This window comes from Amblyraja radiata, chromosome 18 (assembly GCF_010909765.2).
Source record: "Amblyraja radiata isolate CabotCenter1 chromosome 18, sAmbRad1.1.pri, whole genome shotgun sequence".
NCBI classification, from domain to species: domain Eukaryota; kingdom Metazoa; phylum Chordata; class Chondrichthyes; order Rajiformes; family Rajidae; genus Amblyraja; species Amblyraja radiata.
In genome coordinates, this window is record NC_045973.1 from 22,130,577 (window position 1) to 22,149,759 (window position 19,183).

Sequence of the window (19,183 nt, forward strand, 5' to 3'; positions counted from 1 at the left end):
GTTCCCTAAAATTGGAGAATTCATTGTGCATACCGTTGTGTTGTAAGCTACCCAAGCAGAGTATGAGGTGCTGTTCCTCCAGTTTGCATGTGACCTCAATCTGACAACGGAGGAAGTCCAGAAAAGAAAGGTCAGTGTAGCAATGGGAAAATTAGACTTTCAATTTAAAATGCTTCTGTGAGACCACATGTGGAGTACCATGTTCAGTGTTTTATTTACAGTAAAATGTTAATAAATAGGAAGCAGTTCTGGGAAGATTAACTGGACTGCACCCATGCAGAACTCATGGACTGCATCAACTTCACCACCAATTTCCCAGCAACCGCAGAAGTTGCAACACCTGTCCCTATACCTCCTCCCTCGACTCTGTCCAGGGACCCCAACAGTCTTTCAGGTTAAGCTGAGGATCACTTGGATCTCCACCAACCTCAGCTACTGTATCCGACTATTGACTGATGTCTATTACAAACCCATTGACTCCCACAACTATCTCAACTACACTTCTTCCCACCCTGCTTCTTGCAAAGACTCTATCCCGTACTCCCAATTCCTCCGTCTACACCGCATCTGAGCCCAAGATGAGGTGTTCTATACTAGGACATCAGAGATTCCCCTCTATACTAGGACATCCGAGGTTCCCCTCTCCCATCATAGATGAGGTCCTCACTCGTGTTTCCTAGGTACCCAGCAGCTCCGCATTTCCTCCTCCTCCCCTAGTCGCAACAGAGACAGAGTCCCCCTAGTGCTTACCTTCCACCCCATCAGCCGTCACAAACAACACATAATCCTTTGACATTTCCGCCACATTTTCCCATCTCCACCCCTTTCGGCCTTCTGCAGAGACCGTTCCCTCCGCAACTCCCTGGTTAACTCATCCCTTCCCACCGAAACCCCCCCCCCCCCTCCCCCCAGGTACCTTCCCCTGCAACCGCAGAAGATGCAACTCTGCCCAGGGACCCCGACAGTCCATTCATGTTAGGCTGAGGTTCATTTGCACCACCTCCAACCTCATCTACTGTATTCGTTGTTCAAAATGTGGACTCTTATACATCGGCGAGACCAAACGCAGACTGGGCGAACTTTTTGGCGGAACACCTTCGCTCAGCCCGCCTGAACCAACCTGCTGTCCTCGGATTGTCAGAGTGAGGCTAAACGCAAATTGGAGGAACGTCATCTCATATTTCGCTTGGGCAGCTTACAGCCCAGTATGAGTATAGATTTCTCTCGCTTCAGGTTGCCCCGGCATTCCCAGTCTCTCTATCCCTCCCCCACCCAAGTCACACTAGTTTCTCGTTTTCACCCAACAAACAGCTAACAATGGCCTGTTTCTTTTATCATCGTTACTTTTTTGCATATCTTTTATTCGTTGTTCTTTATCTCTCCACATCTTCGTCTACATCTCTTGTTTCCCTTATCCCTCACCAGTCTGAAGAAGGGTCTCAACCCGAAACGTCACCCATTCCTTCTCTCCAGAGATGCTGCCTGTCCCGCTGAGTTACTCCAGCTTTTTGTGTCTATCTTCGGTTTAAACCAGCATCTGCAGTTCCTTCCTATATATTTAACTGGACTAAGACTTGGAATGTGTAAGTAGTCTTCAGAGACGTTGAACAGGTTAGGCTCATTTAGAATAATGAGAAGGGACATAATGCTGATTCTGGTGGCTGTGGTGAGGATATTACCCCTTGTGGGAGATTTTAGAACCAGGTGTCATTTAAAAAAAAATAACGGTTCACCCATATCGGGCAGAGATGTGGCAATATTTGTTTTGCTCTGAGAGCTGCAAATCTTTGGAACACTCCCTCAAACAGCAGATGAAGCAGAATTTCTGCATACATTTAAGTCAGAGTTAGATTGATTCTTCATAAACAAGTCAAGTCCAGTTTATTGTGATATGCACAAGGACGGTGAAGCACAGGTTCAATGATAATCTTGCTTACAGCAGCATCGCAAGCACATAGATTTAAACAACACATAAATACGTTTATACATAAATTCTATAAGGCAACGAAAAGGCAGAAAAACTGCAAAAAAGCAACACATTAGCACAAAATACAATTAAAACAACGTCCATTCTAGTGCAAGAGGTGGTCCGCAGTGTTCCATTGCTGAGGTAGGATTAGGATTGTGCAGATCAGTGTAGTGGAGTTTAGTTTAGGGATACAGCATGGAAACAGGCCCTTCAGCCCACCGAGTCCTTGCCGACCAGCAATCCCTGCATACTAACACCAGGGACAATTTACAATTTTACCAAGCCAATAAGCCTAAAAACCTGCATGTCTAGAATGTGAGAGGAAACTGGAGATCATGGACAAACTCCGTACAGACAGCACCCGTAGTCAGGTTCAAACCCGGGTCTCTGGTGCTGTAAGGCAGCAACTCTACCACTACTCCAACAACCTGATGGTTTTAGGGAAGTAGCTGTTCTTGGCCTGGTGATGAAGGACTTCACGATTTACCTACTGCCCAACGGTAGCAGCAAGAAAAAGGCATGGCTCGAATGGTGGAGATCTCTGATGATAGATGCCACCTTTATGAGGCAGAGCCTCCCAGGGATGCTTTCGATGGCAGGGCTGGCTGTGCCCATAATGGACCAGGCTGAGTCCACAACTCTCTGCTGTCTCTGGTATCCTGCACACTGGAATACTGTACCAGACCATGAGGCAACCAGTCAGGATACTTTCTACAGTACATCTATGGACATTTGTTAGAGTATTTGGAGACATGTAAATCTCTTTAAACTTCTAAGAAGGTGGAGGTGCTAACACGCCTTCTTTGTGATTGTATCTATGTGGTTCTTAAGGGAGTGAAAGGATATTTGGGGCATTTGAGAATGCTGAGTTGATAAGTCATGATCTTTCTGAAGAAGGGTCCCAAACCGAAATGTCACCTATCCATTTTCTCCACAGATATTGTCTGTCCCGCTGAGTTACTCCAGCACTTTGGGTCTATCTATGATCTTACTGAATGCTGTGGAAGACTCAACGGACCAGATAACGTATATATTCATGCATAATAGAGGGACAAAAGTTAATGCAGGGACAAAAGCCCCTTGGGAAAGATGCCCACAGTCCTTAGCCCAGGAGGTGCCAACGTCTTCAGCACGAAACAGTAAGTATCAGATGCTGGGCAAGGAACACTGGCCAGCGATGGGAAACTTACGGGACAGAACGTGTTCCTGACAACCACCATCTGGTGTGAGGAACCTCAAGCTAAATCACCTCATTAACGATCCAGAATATAGACACAAAATGATGGAGTAACTCAGTGGGCCAGGCAGCATCTCTGGAGAAAAGGAATAGATGATGTTTCGGGTCGGAACTGGGTTCCAACCCGAAACGTCACCTATTCCTTTTCTCCAGAGATGCTGCCTGGCCCACTGAGTTACTCCAGCATTTTATGTCTATCTTTGATATAAATCAACATCTGCAGTTCCTTCCTACTCATTAAGGATCTCGGTCGGGGCAGCTTCAGTCCCTGTTCCAGATGTTCCCACTCACTACACCGCTCCAGGGAGCTTCCCATCCTTTCCTTCATAATCTGCACAACCCCTGGGGGTGGCTGATTTGCAGTTTGCTGCTGCCCGTCGGTGGAAATACAGAGACAGACAATAAAACAATCTTGACAGCTTGCCCAGCAATTTTCACAGCCAGTATCCTCTGCATTTTGTACTGAACCCCAGGCATTTCACGGGACACTTCCTGCACAATGACAGGTTTTTCTTTCACCTCAGTTGAAGGAAGCAGTAGCTGGTTTTGTCGAGGTCTTATCCTTCCCCGCCACACAAAACCTTTAACTGCCAGCTCAAAGACTCCAGCTGTTTATTCTAAAGAGGGAAGTGAGAACTTGTTAAGCATTTAGATTCTATCAACAGAAGCTTTATGGGTCATAATATAATAACCTCCACCCTATGAATGACCTGCAACTACAAAGATTAACTCAAACAACATCAGTTAAACAAAAGGGATATAGAGACACTGGAGAAGGAGCAAGATGGATAAACAACTATGACTGCATACAGAGGGGTGATATTTATCAAGTCATATTGAACATGGTAATGCTCGAGTCCAGGACTGAGGAATGAGCCTGCAAGGTTACAACGGTATGTGAGTGTAGAAGCACAGGTGGCTCTACACGGATGTGAGACCAAAACCAGGCTCCCGAAATCTGAGGCAATCACTGGTGTCAAACTCAGCATCAACTCATTCCACACAGGGACTAACCCCCTTAAGCCAACTCCACTGTTGTAACAGGGAACCTCAAACGTTAGAGAAACCTTATTCTCACGTTTGCAGTTTTAGTGCCCTAACCACAGCAGTTAGACCAGGACAGAATGTACATAGTGAATGGCAGGGTCCGGGGGAATTTTGTAGAACAAAGAGACCTGACAGTACCAACAAAGAAGGGTCTTGACCCGAAACGTCACCCATTCCTGCTCTCCAAAGATGCTGCCTGCCCTGCTGAGTTACTCCAGCTTTTTGTGACTATTGGCGGTACCAATACATAATTCCCTGAACGTGCCAGCAAAGTGATGAAGGTTATAGCTGAACATGCTATTGGTTAGACTGCACATTTTAAAGTATTGTACGCAGTTCTGGTCGCTTAGCTATAGGAAGAAAGTTATTAAGCTAGAGAGAGTGCAGATTCACATGGATGTTGACCTGACTGGAGATCTTGAGCTATAAGGAGATATTGGATAGACTGGGACTATATTTTCTGGAGTGAAGGAGGCTGGGGGTAATCATAGAGGCTTCTAAAATCATGGAGTATAGATAAAGTGAATAGTTACAGTGTAGGGGAGGCATGGGGATAAGCTGAGAGGGGAAACAATTAAAGAGGACCTGAGGAGCAAGTTTTGATGTAACCACACAGTGGGGGTTAGGTATATGGAATGATCTGCTAGGAGCAGTGGTAGATGTAGGAACAATTACAACGTTTCAAAGACATTTATGAACATTTGGATAAGTACATGGATAGGAAAGGCTTAGAGGGGTATGTGCTGAACACAGGCAAATGAGATTAGTGTAGATAGGTATTTTGCTCGTCATGGGCGAACTGGGCCAAAGGGCTTGTGTCCGTGCGGTCTAACTGTGACTGGCGCACAGCGAGTATCCCTTGCTCTGTGATGGAACATGACCGTTTTGCTTCAGTGTATCCTGATCCTTGCCTCTCTAGGCTTGGTCTCACTTTGTTGCTCATCTAAGTGGTCAGGATGGAAACATTTTGCTGAATGCGAGAACCTGTCTGCACCTAGTATTATAGAGTCGTACAATATAGAAAGCGGGCCCTTTGGCGCACAAAGTCTATACTGAACTCTCTTCCATCCACACTAAGCCCGTATGCCCCAATTAGGTCCATATCCCTCCATGTCTTGCCGACTTAAATGCTTGTCTTTTAAACATAGTGATTGTATAGACTCCACCACCTTCTCCAGCAGTGAGACCCAGTTATCAACCACTTACAATGTCAAAAAAAAGTGTGAACCAAAAATTCTTGATGCTGATCTCATTTGTGAAATTGTATCTCCTGAAGAAAATGCTTTGCATAAAGAAGGTGGTTTATCACTTTTGTTCCTGCACAGGACAGTGTGTTTTCCGGTTCGGTTTCTCGGAGTTGGAATTTGTAGACGATGGTTCTCTGAATTTATCGAGGATTGTTATCAACTGCTGATCCTACTGGGATCAAACACACATTTTGCAGCTTGCCTTTAAGCAAGAGCGCTGTATCACCTTAAAGCACTCGGATATTTATTTAATTAAGCTGTTCTTGACAGCATGTTTGGTCAGCTGGCAGCCAACAGCAGAGCTGATGAATGAAAGACATCAAAACAAATGAGTAAACACCTGAGACCAGTGAGAGATGCCAAAGGAGCAGGGGTCACATTAGATATAGTTTGAGTGGGAGCAGCTGCACAGTAATACCTGCAAACAAGCAGTCTGTACCAGCTGTTAGCCCCTTCCTGGTCTGTTTGGACTCTTTCCTGGTCCCAACCTAATCACCTGCTTTCCAGTCCTGCAACCCTGCCACAGAAGGCAGTGGAGGCCAGTTCACTGGATGTTTTCAAGAGAGAGTTAGATATAGCTCTTAGGGCAAATGCAATCACAAGATTTGTGGATAAAGCAGGAACGGGGTACTGATTTTGGATGATCAACCATGATCATATTGAATGGTGGTGCTGGCACGAAGGGATGAATGGCCTACTCCTGCCCCTATTTTCTATGTTTCTATATCAATATGCTTCTCCCATTGCTCCCTTCTACCCTGACGCTTCCCTCCCCATCCCCTCTCCACAACCCCAACCTGGCGCTTCTACTTCCCTGGTCATCATTGCTGTGGGCAATGAAACAAATATCTCAGAGGCCCGATCCCCAAACCCACGTCACCAGCTCCGCTGCAGTTTAACAGCGCAGGGAACTGACAGCCACAGCTCATCAAATAATGTAACCACCGGTCCCCCGCTACAATTCATGGCCTCCCCCGTCTTGCCATTCTTCTTGACCCTTCCTTCCATGCAGGTTTCACTAAATCTCACTGAGTAGGCCATTCAGCCCATCATCGCTCTGCCAGCACTTTGTTACAAGGATCCAGTTCGTCACACTCCCCTCCCTGCTTTATCCCCATCACTCGGCATGATTTCCTTTCCAGGTGCTTGTTCCATTCCCTTGAGAAGTCACCACAGTATCAGCTTCCACCATCCATTCGAGAAAACCATGGCCTTCGTCGTCAACCCACACAACCATCAATGGAAGTGTCGTATCTCTGCCTACTCCATTATTATAAAGTCACTATATGTAGGAAGGAACTACAGATGCTGGTTTACAACAAAGATAGACAGAAAATGCTGGAGTAACTCAGTGGGTCAAGACCCTTATTCAGACTGAGAGTCCCAAGTGAATGTTTGTGATCGGGTGAGACCACGAGAGACTGAACAACACAAGTGGTGTTGGCGCAGACTGTGAAGGGGGGGGGGGTGTTAGGGTAAGTGCTTGGGGAGGGGGTAGAAGCACGAGGTGAGTGGTTTGAATACACAGGCCAAGATCTCCAGCGTTGATGAGGTGAGTGACTGAGTGACAATGATGGGTGCTGAGCTCATAGTCAAGGGGGACCTATGAGCTTTTGCTTTTCAATTTTCACTTTAGTGTTGAAGGCAAAAGCTACCGATGCTGCCAGCCTCGTCCACCTGTAATAAATAACCTTTGCTGCATTGAACCTTCCACTGTCGTGCCCCGTGTCAGACAGATTGGAGCACACCGTTCATACAATCAACACACGGGGTGCGTAATGACTAAACTATAACCTTGAACTGAAGAGGGTTTGTAATTTAGATCAAGGATTATCAGATAAATATTGGGTTCCCAAATGTTCAGATGTCTCCAAAAATTAATGGGCACTTCTGTGAGTCACTTATGAGAAAAGTATAAGGATATTGAAAAATAAAACAAACGTGCCTTTCATTTTCCTTATAAACTTTATTTATGTTGGAACTACAAGGCTGTTTAACTGGCTGGAGCATGAGGAATGGGGAGAGTTCATGTGATGATACCTCAAGGTTTAATTCAAGCCAGCTATCATAACAACAGATAACGTTTAGTTTAAAACGAGCCTCAGCTGATGTAGACTGTCCTGCATCTCTGAGTTGATATGCGGGAAGTTATTATACTCTTCAATAGGTAGATAGGGCAGCACAGTGGTAGAGTTGCTGCCTTACAGCTCCAGAGACGCAGGTTCGATCCTGACTATGGGTGCTGACTGTATGGCAGCACCCATAGTCAGATGAAATAAACAATCATAAATATACCAGAAAAAAGGCAGCAGGTGAGGCAGCTGCCTTTTTCTCCCTGTGACAGTGTGGGTTTTCTCCAGGTGCTCCGTTTCCTCTCACACTCCAAAGACGTAGGCTATTGGCTTAGTAAAACTGTAAATTGTCCCTGGTGTTGTGTAGGATATTGTTCATGTGGGGGAAATCGCTGGTCAGCGTGGACACGGTGGGCCGAAGGGCCTGTTTCCACGCTGTATCTCTATAAACTAAACTATTTAAAAGCTGGTGGAAACAACAGCCACCCAAATGGATGGTCTGTGTAAAGCAGGCTGACGGTGCTGGACTGGAATGTCCCCCACAACTTGTACAGGTCTCTGAGTCTTTGCCAGCTGCAAGCTCACACAGCACGGCCTGAGTTACTAGCATTTAAAAAAAGGCTGCTGCAAAGTTCTTTAAAAAGACGTTGGACCAAACTGGATTCTGCAATAAGATCAGGAGGTTCAGGTGTCAGAGTCATGTTGACTCTTGCTGCATATAAGCAGATCATTTCACTCTGCTTGGAAGCTGCAATAAATTCCTTATATATATCCACCCTTATCTGTTTATATAGATGACACCCTTGGTTCGTAAGTACACTTTTTTGATTCAACTGTCTGGCCATAGATTACAATGAAACCCAGTGAAAAGATGGGTTCAGATCAGCAGCTACAGAACATGATCCCACAGATAAAGCCAGGTGATCTGTCTCGGCTGCTGCTGAGGATAAATATTGTCCTGGTCATCATCTTGCCCTCCAGCAGAGCGGGACCTTGGTTTAAAACTTTGCCCAAGTCCACAGCAGTGCTGCCCTCCCTTTTTGGTGCCAGCCTAGACATGTGGGATCTGAGCCTGCAGCATTCCCTGGACTTCCTCAGCCCATGCACAGAGACTAGTGGCAGTCAGTGCCACAGGCCCCTACCTCCGCACACTATCTCTGAGTTTGACCCGACTGTCCGGCTATTGCCCAGCGCCTGCCTGCTTTTATTTCTGTCCTGGCCCCTTGCAGAGGGCAGCTGCCCCGATCGCTCAGACTGTGATGGATGCCTGTGCCGTCCCAAAATACTGAGCTGTTTCCTTCATTAGCCATGAAACACTATCCAGCAGCCGTCTGCCGCCACCTTTCCAACCCCACACATCGCTTCAGGCACAGGGCACTGATCAATTAAAGGCTGCTGCCCTTTAACATGGGTAAGGAGAGCTTGTTAAACTCTGGCAGGTGATCCACCCACTCCCCAGCTCTGATTCCCTTCCTCCCCCACCGCTGGTAACACAGACACTAATGCCTCATCAGTCGCTGCTGTTGCCTGAGTGGGAAATGGCTGAAACTTAAGGGCATAATCTATAAACCCATCAATTACTCTATTTGTGTTCATACACACTGTACCTCCAACATTTGACTATTGACTAGGCTTGAGTTCGAGTCACTACTTTGCACCCCAAGGGTAGAGGGTTGCAGCGTATTCTGATAGATGGTGTAAACATCTTATAAAAAAAAAGGGGGGAAAATTGTGTATCTATCACACACTGTGGAGAATAGCCACCAGCAAATCTAAGGTAAGGTCCCTGTGCTGATTGCCCAGCTTGTCTGGCAAAATGCCTTGTCGCCAGAACTCACTAACAAGCACCAAGACTTCATTTGGCCTGTGGTGAGAGGGGGCCCTCCCAGTCAGGTCCTTCCTGCAACACCACAATCTTGCTACAATGCAGGCAGCCCTAGCGACGGCTGCTAAGGAGAGAAGACGGTTGCCCACCTCTTCGCAGAGTGTGGATTTGCCAAGAGAGTCTGGAGAATGATGCAAGGGTCCTTGTCACAGTTTTTCTTGAACTGCTCCACAACGGAGGACTCTGTGATTTACGGACTGTTCCCAGGGACACATTCGGACATCAAGTGCTGCTGGAAGGTCATCACCTCAGGGATAAGCATTCTTTGGTCCGCCAAAAACTTCTTGTCCCCCCAGCAAAGTTAGATGTCTGTCAGGAAATGTTGCCGACTGGCCCATTGCAGACTGCAGGAATACGTGCTGAGGGACTCGCTGAAGCTTGGTGTAGCCAATGCCAAGGCTTTGTGGGGGAGGACCACAGTCTAGGGCACTCCCGCTGCGGGACATTGCGATGCCATCCAGTGGTCCCCCACTCTATGTGGTGCTGTTCTTTGTAGCACAGACCTTCCTCAGCCAAGCCTCTCCAGTAAGATTGGCCTGAGACTCGTACCATGTGTATCATTAGCAGCGGATCCTGAGCCCGCCACTGCCTGTGGCCTCACTCCTGTGTGGTGTTAGAGGCTTGGATCGGGACATACCTCACATTCCTCATGGTATTAATAGACTGGTGACTACAAACAGCTTTTGAGGAGTGGTTGAACAAGGGTCCTAACTTAAAAAACGTTCAAATGATTGCAGGGGGCGAATTGGAGGAAGGTTTAACATTGTCAAATAGTTTAGCTTAATCAGTCACTAACCCCCCAAACCCTGATGATTCCCCTGAACGAATTTTTGGGTGAGCAGTTATCTTGTGAGCTGCACAGGTCTCAGTGTATAGAACAAAGAATGCACATTTACACAGGGTCTTTCATGCCTAGGGTTTCCCAATGCATCGCTCATATTTCTTTACGTTATAGAAGGAGGCTATTTGGCCCGTTGAGTCGATGCTGGCTCACCCATCAATCCTATTTCTCCACTCAGTGTCCCTGCAAACTGTCCGCCACACATTCCCGTCAGCTCCCCCTAGACTCAGTTAAATTTTATAGCCAACAAAGTACTTGTAACACTTTGACATGATTATTACGTCCCCCAGCTGCACACAGCTGGCTCCCACAGGTAGCTACACGATAAATGAAAATGAAAAGCAAAAAATACAGATGCTGGAACGTTGAAACAGATGCAGACATTACTGGAAACACCCTGCAGGTCAGGCAGCATCTGTGGAGAGAGAAACAGTTAAGATTTCAGGACCAGATTAGAATTGGAATAGAGAGAGATGCTCAAACAAGAAACTGCAGATGTTGGAATCTGGAGTAAAGAACAAAGTGTTGGAGGAACAATGCATCAGGCAACATCAGTGGACGGAAATAGATAACATTTCAGGTCAGAACCCCAATCTGAAGAAGGGTCACTATCTGACACATCTACTGTCCACTTCCCTCCACAGGTGCTGCCTGACCACTGAGTTCTTCCAGCACTTTGGGTTTTTTTTTGCTTGGGAGAGATGTTCTCCTCACTTCTCCCCTACTTTCTTTCCCACTGAAAACTAACTTGCATTTCTCTTTATCCCAATTCTGATGAAGGGTCATTGATCTGAAACGTTAACTGTTTTACTCATCATGCATGCTGCCTAACCCACAGAGTCTATCCAGCATTTTCTGTTTTTGTTTCAGCTAAATCTCTTTCAATGGTGATTGTAGAAGGGTGAATGTTGACCTAAAGACCAGGCCATTCTCTGAGAGCCCTCTGTAAATAGTGACACCAGAACTTTTGCAACTACATGAGAGAACAGGTAAGATATCAGATTAATATCTCAATGGAAGTACAGCATCTTTGACCATGCAGAACCACTCTGGATTCGCATAAGAGATTGTCTACTTAAGTATCTGTAATTCTTGAATTATGACCTTCTGAGGATCTACAAGTAGGCACTGCTGAGTCAATATTCAAGATGACTGAGGGAAGGAACAATGATTCCATTGCTTCACAGAGTCAGTGCTTCCATTCCTGAACGCAGTCCAGTGCCTGGCACCTGGAGAGAGAGTGTGAGAGAGTGATCTGTGTGCGTGCGCATGTGTGTACGTGCGTCTGTATGTGTGCATTTGTGTAAACGCGTGCATGTATGTCTGCACATGTGCATGCATGTATGGCTAATTTGTGTGTACATGCATATGTGCACGGGTGTGTATATGCCTGGATATATGTGCTCGTCTGCAGGTGTGTGTGTGTTGGCTCAGGACAGGCTCTGACTTGCTGGTGTCAATCTCTCCTGTTAAACTGCGCAACTTTGACACTGCTTAGCCTCCCATGTAAAGATAGCCCTACTAAAGATGCACCAGAGACCTGGCAAATCTCTGTCAAAACTAGAAGTCAGTAATGTTAGGCAGAGAGGAGAGAAGCTTAGCAAAAAAGAAATCTCTTCACTTAAAGCTTGGTTGCAGAAACAATAGCCAGGTTTTGTTTGTCTCTGTGCTATCCTGTAACATTAGCCCCTTGATACATTTAACACCCGGTATTCCTCTGACACTGCCTCCACACTGGCAACCCCACCCATGCTAACTCCCATGCTGACATTGTTTTGTTTTCAATTCTTATAATTAAAGAATACGTAGTTTCTTTGATGCAAGGTGAGATCAGATCAAATGATTTAAATTGCTAATGGTTGATTGAAGTAAATACATTGATGCCCACATATATTATGCATAAAATCTCACCCAGGTCAATGTACATTCGTTCCTCTTCTCCCTTCTCCTGTTGGGCAGAAGAGTAATCGGTCCCGATACAGAACGATGACATTCTTAACTTGCAGCAGCACAACAGGTATGTAAGCATAGTACTCAATAGACACCATAAAAAACAACAAAGGAAATTTAAATAAAAAACAAACAATATACTGAAAGAACAAACACAAAGCACCAAGTCCCTGGTGCAATCAAGGCAGTTCATAGTTCAGATTTAGTTGGAGTTTGTAGAGTTTAATAGCCTGATTATTGTTCAGAGGAAGCTGTTCCTTAACCTGGATATCACAATTTTTAGGCTCCTAAACCTTCTTCCCAATGGCAGGAGTGCAATGAGAGCATGGCCAAGGTAGTGTGGGTCCTTGATGATGTTGACTGCCTTTCTGAGGCTACGCCTCCCATAGATCCCTTCGATGGTGGGGAGGTCAGTACCCGTGATGGACTGGGCAGTCTCCACCATTTTTTATAATCTCCATCATTCCAGGCCGTTCAAGTTGCCGAAGGAGTCTGTGATGCAACCAATCAATATGATCTCTGCTGTACACTTGTAAAAGCTCAAGATTCAAGAGAGTTTATTGTCATGTGTCCCTGATAGGACAATGAAATTCTTCCTTTGCCTCAGCACAACAGAACATAGGCATGACTACAGAACAGATCAGTGTGTCCATATACCATTATGTAAATATCTACACACATGAATAAATAAACTGATAAAGTGCAAAAAGGCATTTGATAATGTTCTGCATGGTACATTGCTCTGGAAACATAGATCACTTGAATTAGAAACTGGATAGAAAATTGGCATCATGGATGGGAAGCAGAGGATGATGGTGCATGGTTGTTTTCTGAACTGGAGGTGGTGGGCCTCGGGGGTTAGTGATAGGTCCATTGCTGTAGTTTATATCAACAATGTGATGAAAATGTACAAGGCATGATTAATAAATTTGCAGATGACACCAAAGTGGGTGGTATTGTTGAAAGCGAAGATGGTTGTCAAAAATTACAACAGGATCTTGATCAGTTGGGCAAATGGGCTGCAGAATGGTTAATGGAGTTTAAAGCAGGTAAGCGTGAGGTTTTTCATTTTGGGAAGTCAAACCAGGACAGGACCACAGTGAATGGCAGGGCTCTGGTGAATGTTGTGGAGCAGAAGGAGCTAGGAGTTCAGGTACATAGTTGTCAGTAGGAGCGCATCACAGACACCCACCCACCTGTCCCGTTAGCTACCTGTCGGGGTGGAAGATTGCAACTTTCACGTGGTCCGCCCTGTTTTGACGAATGCAATGCGGTGTGCACAATCAAATAAGATCAAATAGAACAAGTTGTCCTACAACTTTAGGTTGTGTACGCCATACGCAAGAAGAAGAAGCTACCTGCCGTCGATGGGAAAGCCTGCGTTTCGTTCCCACATAGGCCTCAACGGTCACAACAGAACCCACAGAGCGGAGTGGAAGATGGCGGTGGTGGACGGAGGAAAGGAACCATGCTGGTGATGGGGTGAGGTTTACCGCTCATGCCCTCGAAGGCGCTCTGTGTATTCTGAGGTCAGCTGTGGGACTGCGGGAAGCGTCCTGACACATGGAGTCGGAACAGTTCGGTGGAAATTTTGAATAAAGCAGAAGCAGAAACTGAGGCTTCATAGAACATAGAAGGTACAGCACAGGAACAGGACCTTTGTCCCACAATATCTGTGCTGAACATGATGTCAAGAGAAACTAATCTCTTCTGCCTGCACATGATTCATATCCCTCCATTCCCTGTATCTAAAAGCCTCTTTAATGCCACTTTCCCTTGCCCTGAATCGTCATTAGGTTGAATATTCAATGAGCCGATGACAGGGTCAGTACATGGTTAGTAACACCTGTTCTACCACAATATCACCAACCCTTGAGCTCAGGCTGAATGTCTGGTCCAGCTTGTTTTTATGTGAATTGAGATGTTCTACTTCTCTAACATCGACTTGGCTAACCTTCCCACGAGTTCCATCTGCCCTGTTCTGCTGAGCTGCCTGGCCACAGTCACAGGCTTCCAGGCCCCTCGAGTTTAACCTGCCTTTCAGTGAGGTCAAAGTGCAGACACAAGTCTCACCTGGTGTAATGCCTCTCTAGTATCGGGGTAAAGCACAGAGTGGAAAGAGGGAATGACGAGCAGCCGTTGCGGAACTAATACCATTGAGAGGAAAAGGGTGGAGGTCCCAGAGTCAGGGTTTTGGAGTCAGTGCAAGATGCCACTTCCAGTGTCATAGGCTGGCAAGAACTGACATCGGAGGATGAGTCAGATGAATGCACAGCTGAAAGCAAGGTCAGATTCTGGGACAGATCTTGGGCACAGAGGATCTGTTAGGATGGACGAGTTAACAGGGTTTGCCTCTGGCAGGCAGATTCACTGGTCTGACTGGAGAGGTTTTAAACTAAATTGGCAAGGAGATGGGAGGCAGCATAAAGTAATAGAAATGGAATAAAGTGCCAAAAGGAGTGGGAGTGTTAAATAATAACAAAGAACATTGCAATGTTGAATGGGAGAGTTACAAAAATAGGTTTAGAATGCATGTGTATAAGCGCATAAAGTGTGTTGAATAATAGTGGGTGCCTATAAGCATTAAGGAAGATATTATAGAATCTCTCTGGGTGAAGTCAGCAAGCAAGAGGGGAGTAACCCTAGGTCACCTCTAAAGGAGAAATCTGCAGGAAGATTACAGGAGGATGCAAAAGGTGAAGAGTGAATGTACTGGGAACTTCAGTTGCCCCAAAATTAATTGGCATGATGATTCGGGTCAAGGGAAGAGAAGGGAGGACTGTTTAAAATGTGTTCAGGAACTTACTTGAACTGCATGTTTTCTACTCAGTGAAGAAGAAGGTTCTTTTGGTATTCATTAATGATTTTGACCTGGACATTGAGTAAAGTTTGCCATTTGTCTAATGATGCAAAGTTGCAAATCTGTTACAATGAGGAGAAAAATGATATGCCGTGAATTTTTTTTTATTCTGATAGAAGGGCATCAACTTGAAATAACTCTCTTTGCTTCTCCACAGATGCGACCTGACTTGCTGAGTATGTCTCACATTGTCTGCCTTTATTCCAACCATTCGCAGTCCTAAGCTTTTTGGGGGTAATATTTAGGTAGTTGGGTTTTAGAAGAAAGGTAACTGCAAGGATGTTGATGGTGGGAGACTCAACAATGGCATTACCATTGAATATCAAGGTATGTGGTTAGACTCTCTAGGTGCCCAAGTCTGACTGCATGTAGTACATGGGTTTCTCAGCTGCAAAATTGAATATTGTGCAATCATCAGTGAACATCCTCACCTTGATCTTATGATGATGAAGGTCATTGATGAAGAATTGGAAGGTGGTTTGGATCCAGGCCACAGCTGTGAAGAACACGTGTTGCCATGGGGATGCAATAATTGACCTCAGAAAATCTGAACCAACCAGTATGGCTCCAGCCACCTAAGTGTCCCATTTGTGCCCATTGGCTGCACGCTCACGATGACATTAACGTTGCCTTGATGTCACCTCCCCCCCCCCACCCCCCCCCCCCCCCCCCCCCCCACACACCAGGAATGAGAAAACAACCACAGATGCTGGAAATCCAAACCAAGTGGTGAAAATGTTGGGGAACACTCAGCAGGGCAGGCAGCATCAGTGGAGAGAGAAATAGTTAATGTTTCAGGTCAAGGTGGAAGATATTGGGAGAAATCTTAGTGGAGGAGCACAGGAAATAAAGAGGAGGTGGTGGGGTATTACTTAAAATTGGAGAATTCATACTATTGGGTTGTAAGCTACCCAAGCAGAATATGAGGTGCTGTTCTTCAAGTTTGCGTGTGGCCTCACTTTGGCAATGGAGGAGGCCAAAGACAGAAAGGCCAGCATGGGAATAGGGAATTAAAATTATAAGCAACTGGGAGATCCAGCAGGCCGTAGCCAACAGAGTGCAGGCCTTCAGTGAAACGGTCGTTTGGTCTCTGCTTGGTCTCGCCGATGTAAAGGGAGCAACATAGGGAGCACCGAATGCAGTAGATGAGGTTAGAGGAGGTGCACATGAACCTCTGCCTCACCTGAAAGGGCTACTGGGGTCCTTGCATAGAGGTGAGGATGCAGGTGTAGGGACGAGTGTTACATTTCCTGCGGTTACAGTTATTGCTTCTCCTGCTTAGCTCTGTCAGTTGCATGTGTTTTTATGTTTATTATGCATATTGCTACTTCAACTATTTGTCACTACCACCTTAGGTACACTTGTATATATCACCCTTGCATATCTCATGAATGTATCTCCTTGAAAGTCCCCTGAATGTGCCCTGTAAATTTCTCCCATACACATATGAGTTTGTCATCTGTACGTTTCTTCTGCACATATTCTTCTGGACATGCGCCCGGTGCAAAGCTCCCGCACATATCTTTTGGACCTTCACATTTTCATTATTTTCTGTATGTACCTCATGTATATATTGCATTTAAATGTATTCTGTGTATCCACCTTGTATACATCTCATGTACATATTTATCTCCAGTTTGCAGCTGTACATGTTCTTTGCACATATCAATGTATATCCTTCCTGTAAATATCTTCTATAATGTCTCTTGCACATCCCTATACATATCTCCTGTATGTATTGCCTGTACATATCTCCGGTATCCATCTCCTTTAGTTTCATTTGATTTAGAGATACAGCATGGAAACTGGCCCTTTGGCTCACCAAGTCCGTGCCGACCAGCGATTCCTATACACGCTAACAGTATATTACACACTGTGGATAATTCACAATTTTTACCAAAGCCAATTAACCTATAAACCTGCACCTCTTTGGTGTGGTAGGAAAACAGAGCACCCGGAGAAAACCCATGCGGTCACGGGGAGAACTCCGTACAAACTTTAATAACAACCCGTAGTCAAGAACGAACCCAGATCTCTGGCACTGTAAGGCAGTAACTCTACTGCTGCGCCACCATGCCGCTCATGTCCTGTATATATGCCCTCTTACATTTTCTGAACATACCCGCCATTTCTCCTGCACATATTTCCTACACATTCCCCTGTATGCATTTTCATTGTTAGCTTAATGTTGAATGTTAAAAGTTGAAAATAAAAAACATAATTTCTAATTAAATTAAATCTGGTTTAAAACATTTAATTCCGCAGGTTTTCACAGCTGCCAATGTGAGTCATGTTAGCGTACGAGACTGCTTTATCAGCTTCCGTCACAGACAAAACATTTGATGCTTTCTTGAGCTAATCAGTGGATGACTGGCTGGTTGGAAGAGAATTGTTGTGAGTGAAGCAGCCCGTGCAGCATGATCAGTCAGACAGTCATCGTGCACCTGCATGGTTCCCTCAATGGAGACTTTAGTGGTTTCCTGCCAAGGACCACCTTGCATTTAAAACAGAAGCATCAGTATCTTGTTTGCTGTAATCACTTGACCTACCACGGGGGCCGTTAGACATAAAAAAGAACACAGGCCATCTATTTTTCTTGCCTCCATCCTGGTCATTGATGATAATGGAGCTGCTGATCAATCATAGCAATCAATCTCTGTCGATCGGTCTACAGCAGACATGAGGTGAGGAATCGCCAGTGCTGGGAGGTTTCTAACTACACTGCTTAAGTTCCTCCACATGTTCAATTTATCACATGACAAGTTTTTCCAATGCTATATCTAAAAGTATCCATTTTAGGATGTATTCTGAATTATACTTGAATTAATCAATCTGCTTCCATTTCTCTCTTGGAGGCCATTCCATGAATTGATTACAATATCACTGAGATATTCTCTTAAATTCTCCCTTTATGCACAGGCTCTTGTCCCTGGTATGTCTCCGTTAAAATGTGAATGACATTAGGAAATGTCAGCGTCTCATATTGGGATTATTGTTTCTCTTATTTCTTTGGGTCAAAACACAAAACCTGCAGGCAGCGGAATATTGGCCTGGCTTTGTCTACCTGCTGTCACTATCATTCTTCAAACAAAGCACCACCAGTTACGAAAATAAAAGAAAGGACTTGAAATAAATGAATTATTTAAATGTAGTCTCTGTTATAACACAGAAATCACTAGCAAGGACTACTAATAGCAGTGGCGGACTGGGTCGAAAAATATTGGTTGCCAGGAGACAAAGGGGGACCACCCACAACTACAATGCTATCATTTAACAGGGGCCCACTTGCTATCACTTCATCAGAGGCCCACTTGCCATCGGCCAAGCTGACACTCTGGCCCCGCCACTGACTAATAAGCCAGGTGATCCTTCGAGCCTGTTCCACCAATCCAAAATATCACAGCTGATCAAATCTTCGCCTTTTTTAAGCACTTTTCATACCACTAGACTACCTAGTTGTTTAAATGTGTGTCAATCTCTGCTTTGAATGTCTACAATGACTCTTCCTTCACAGTCCTCTGTGTCAGAGAATTCCAAAGATTCACAAGCAGCTGAGGAAGAGCTTCTTTACAACTTTTCATCTGAAATATGCCCCGGAGACTGAGATAACCCCAATGAGGGAAGCAGCTTCTCAACATCCACCTACCAATCCTCTTCAGAATCTTGTACATATCAGTTAGATCACTGTTCATTTTGCAACCTTCAATAAACATCATCCTGCTCCATGTAAATGTCAATATCTTCATCTCAGGAACCAACCCCTTCAACTTTCTCTGCACTTCCTCCAATTATATCTTTCTTTAAATATGGTGCAGGAATGTATGCCATTCTCCAGGTGTGGTCTCACTAGCACCCAGTACAGTTGGATCAAAGCTTTTCCACCTTAATACTCCATATCCCTCGGCAACATCAGAATCAGAATCAGAATCACACTTTATTCGCCAAGTATTTTTTGCAACATACGAGGCATTTCATTGGCCAGGTCAGTCACACAATTAAAAGTAACAGATCAGTCAAAAACACATTTTTACATGAACATCCACCACAGTGACTCCTACACATTCCTCACTGTGAT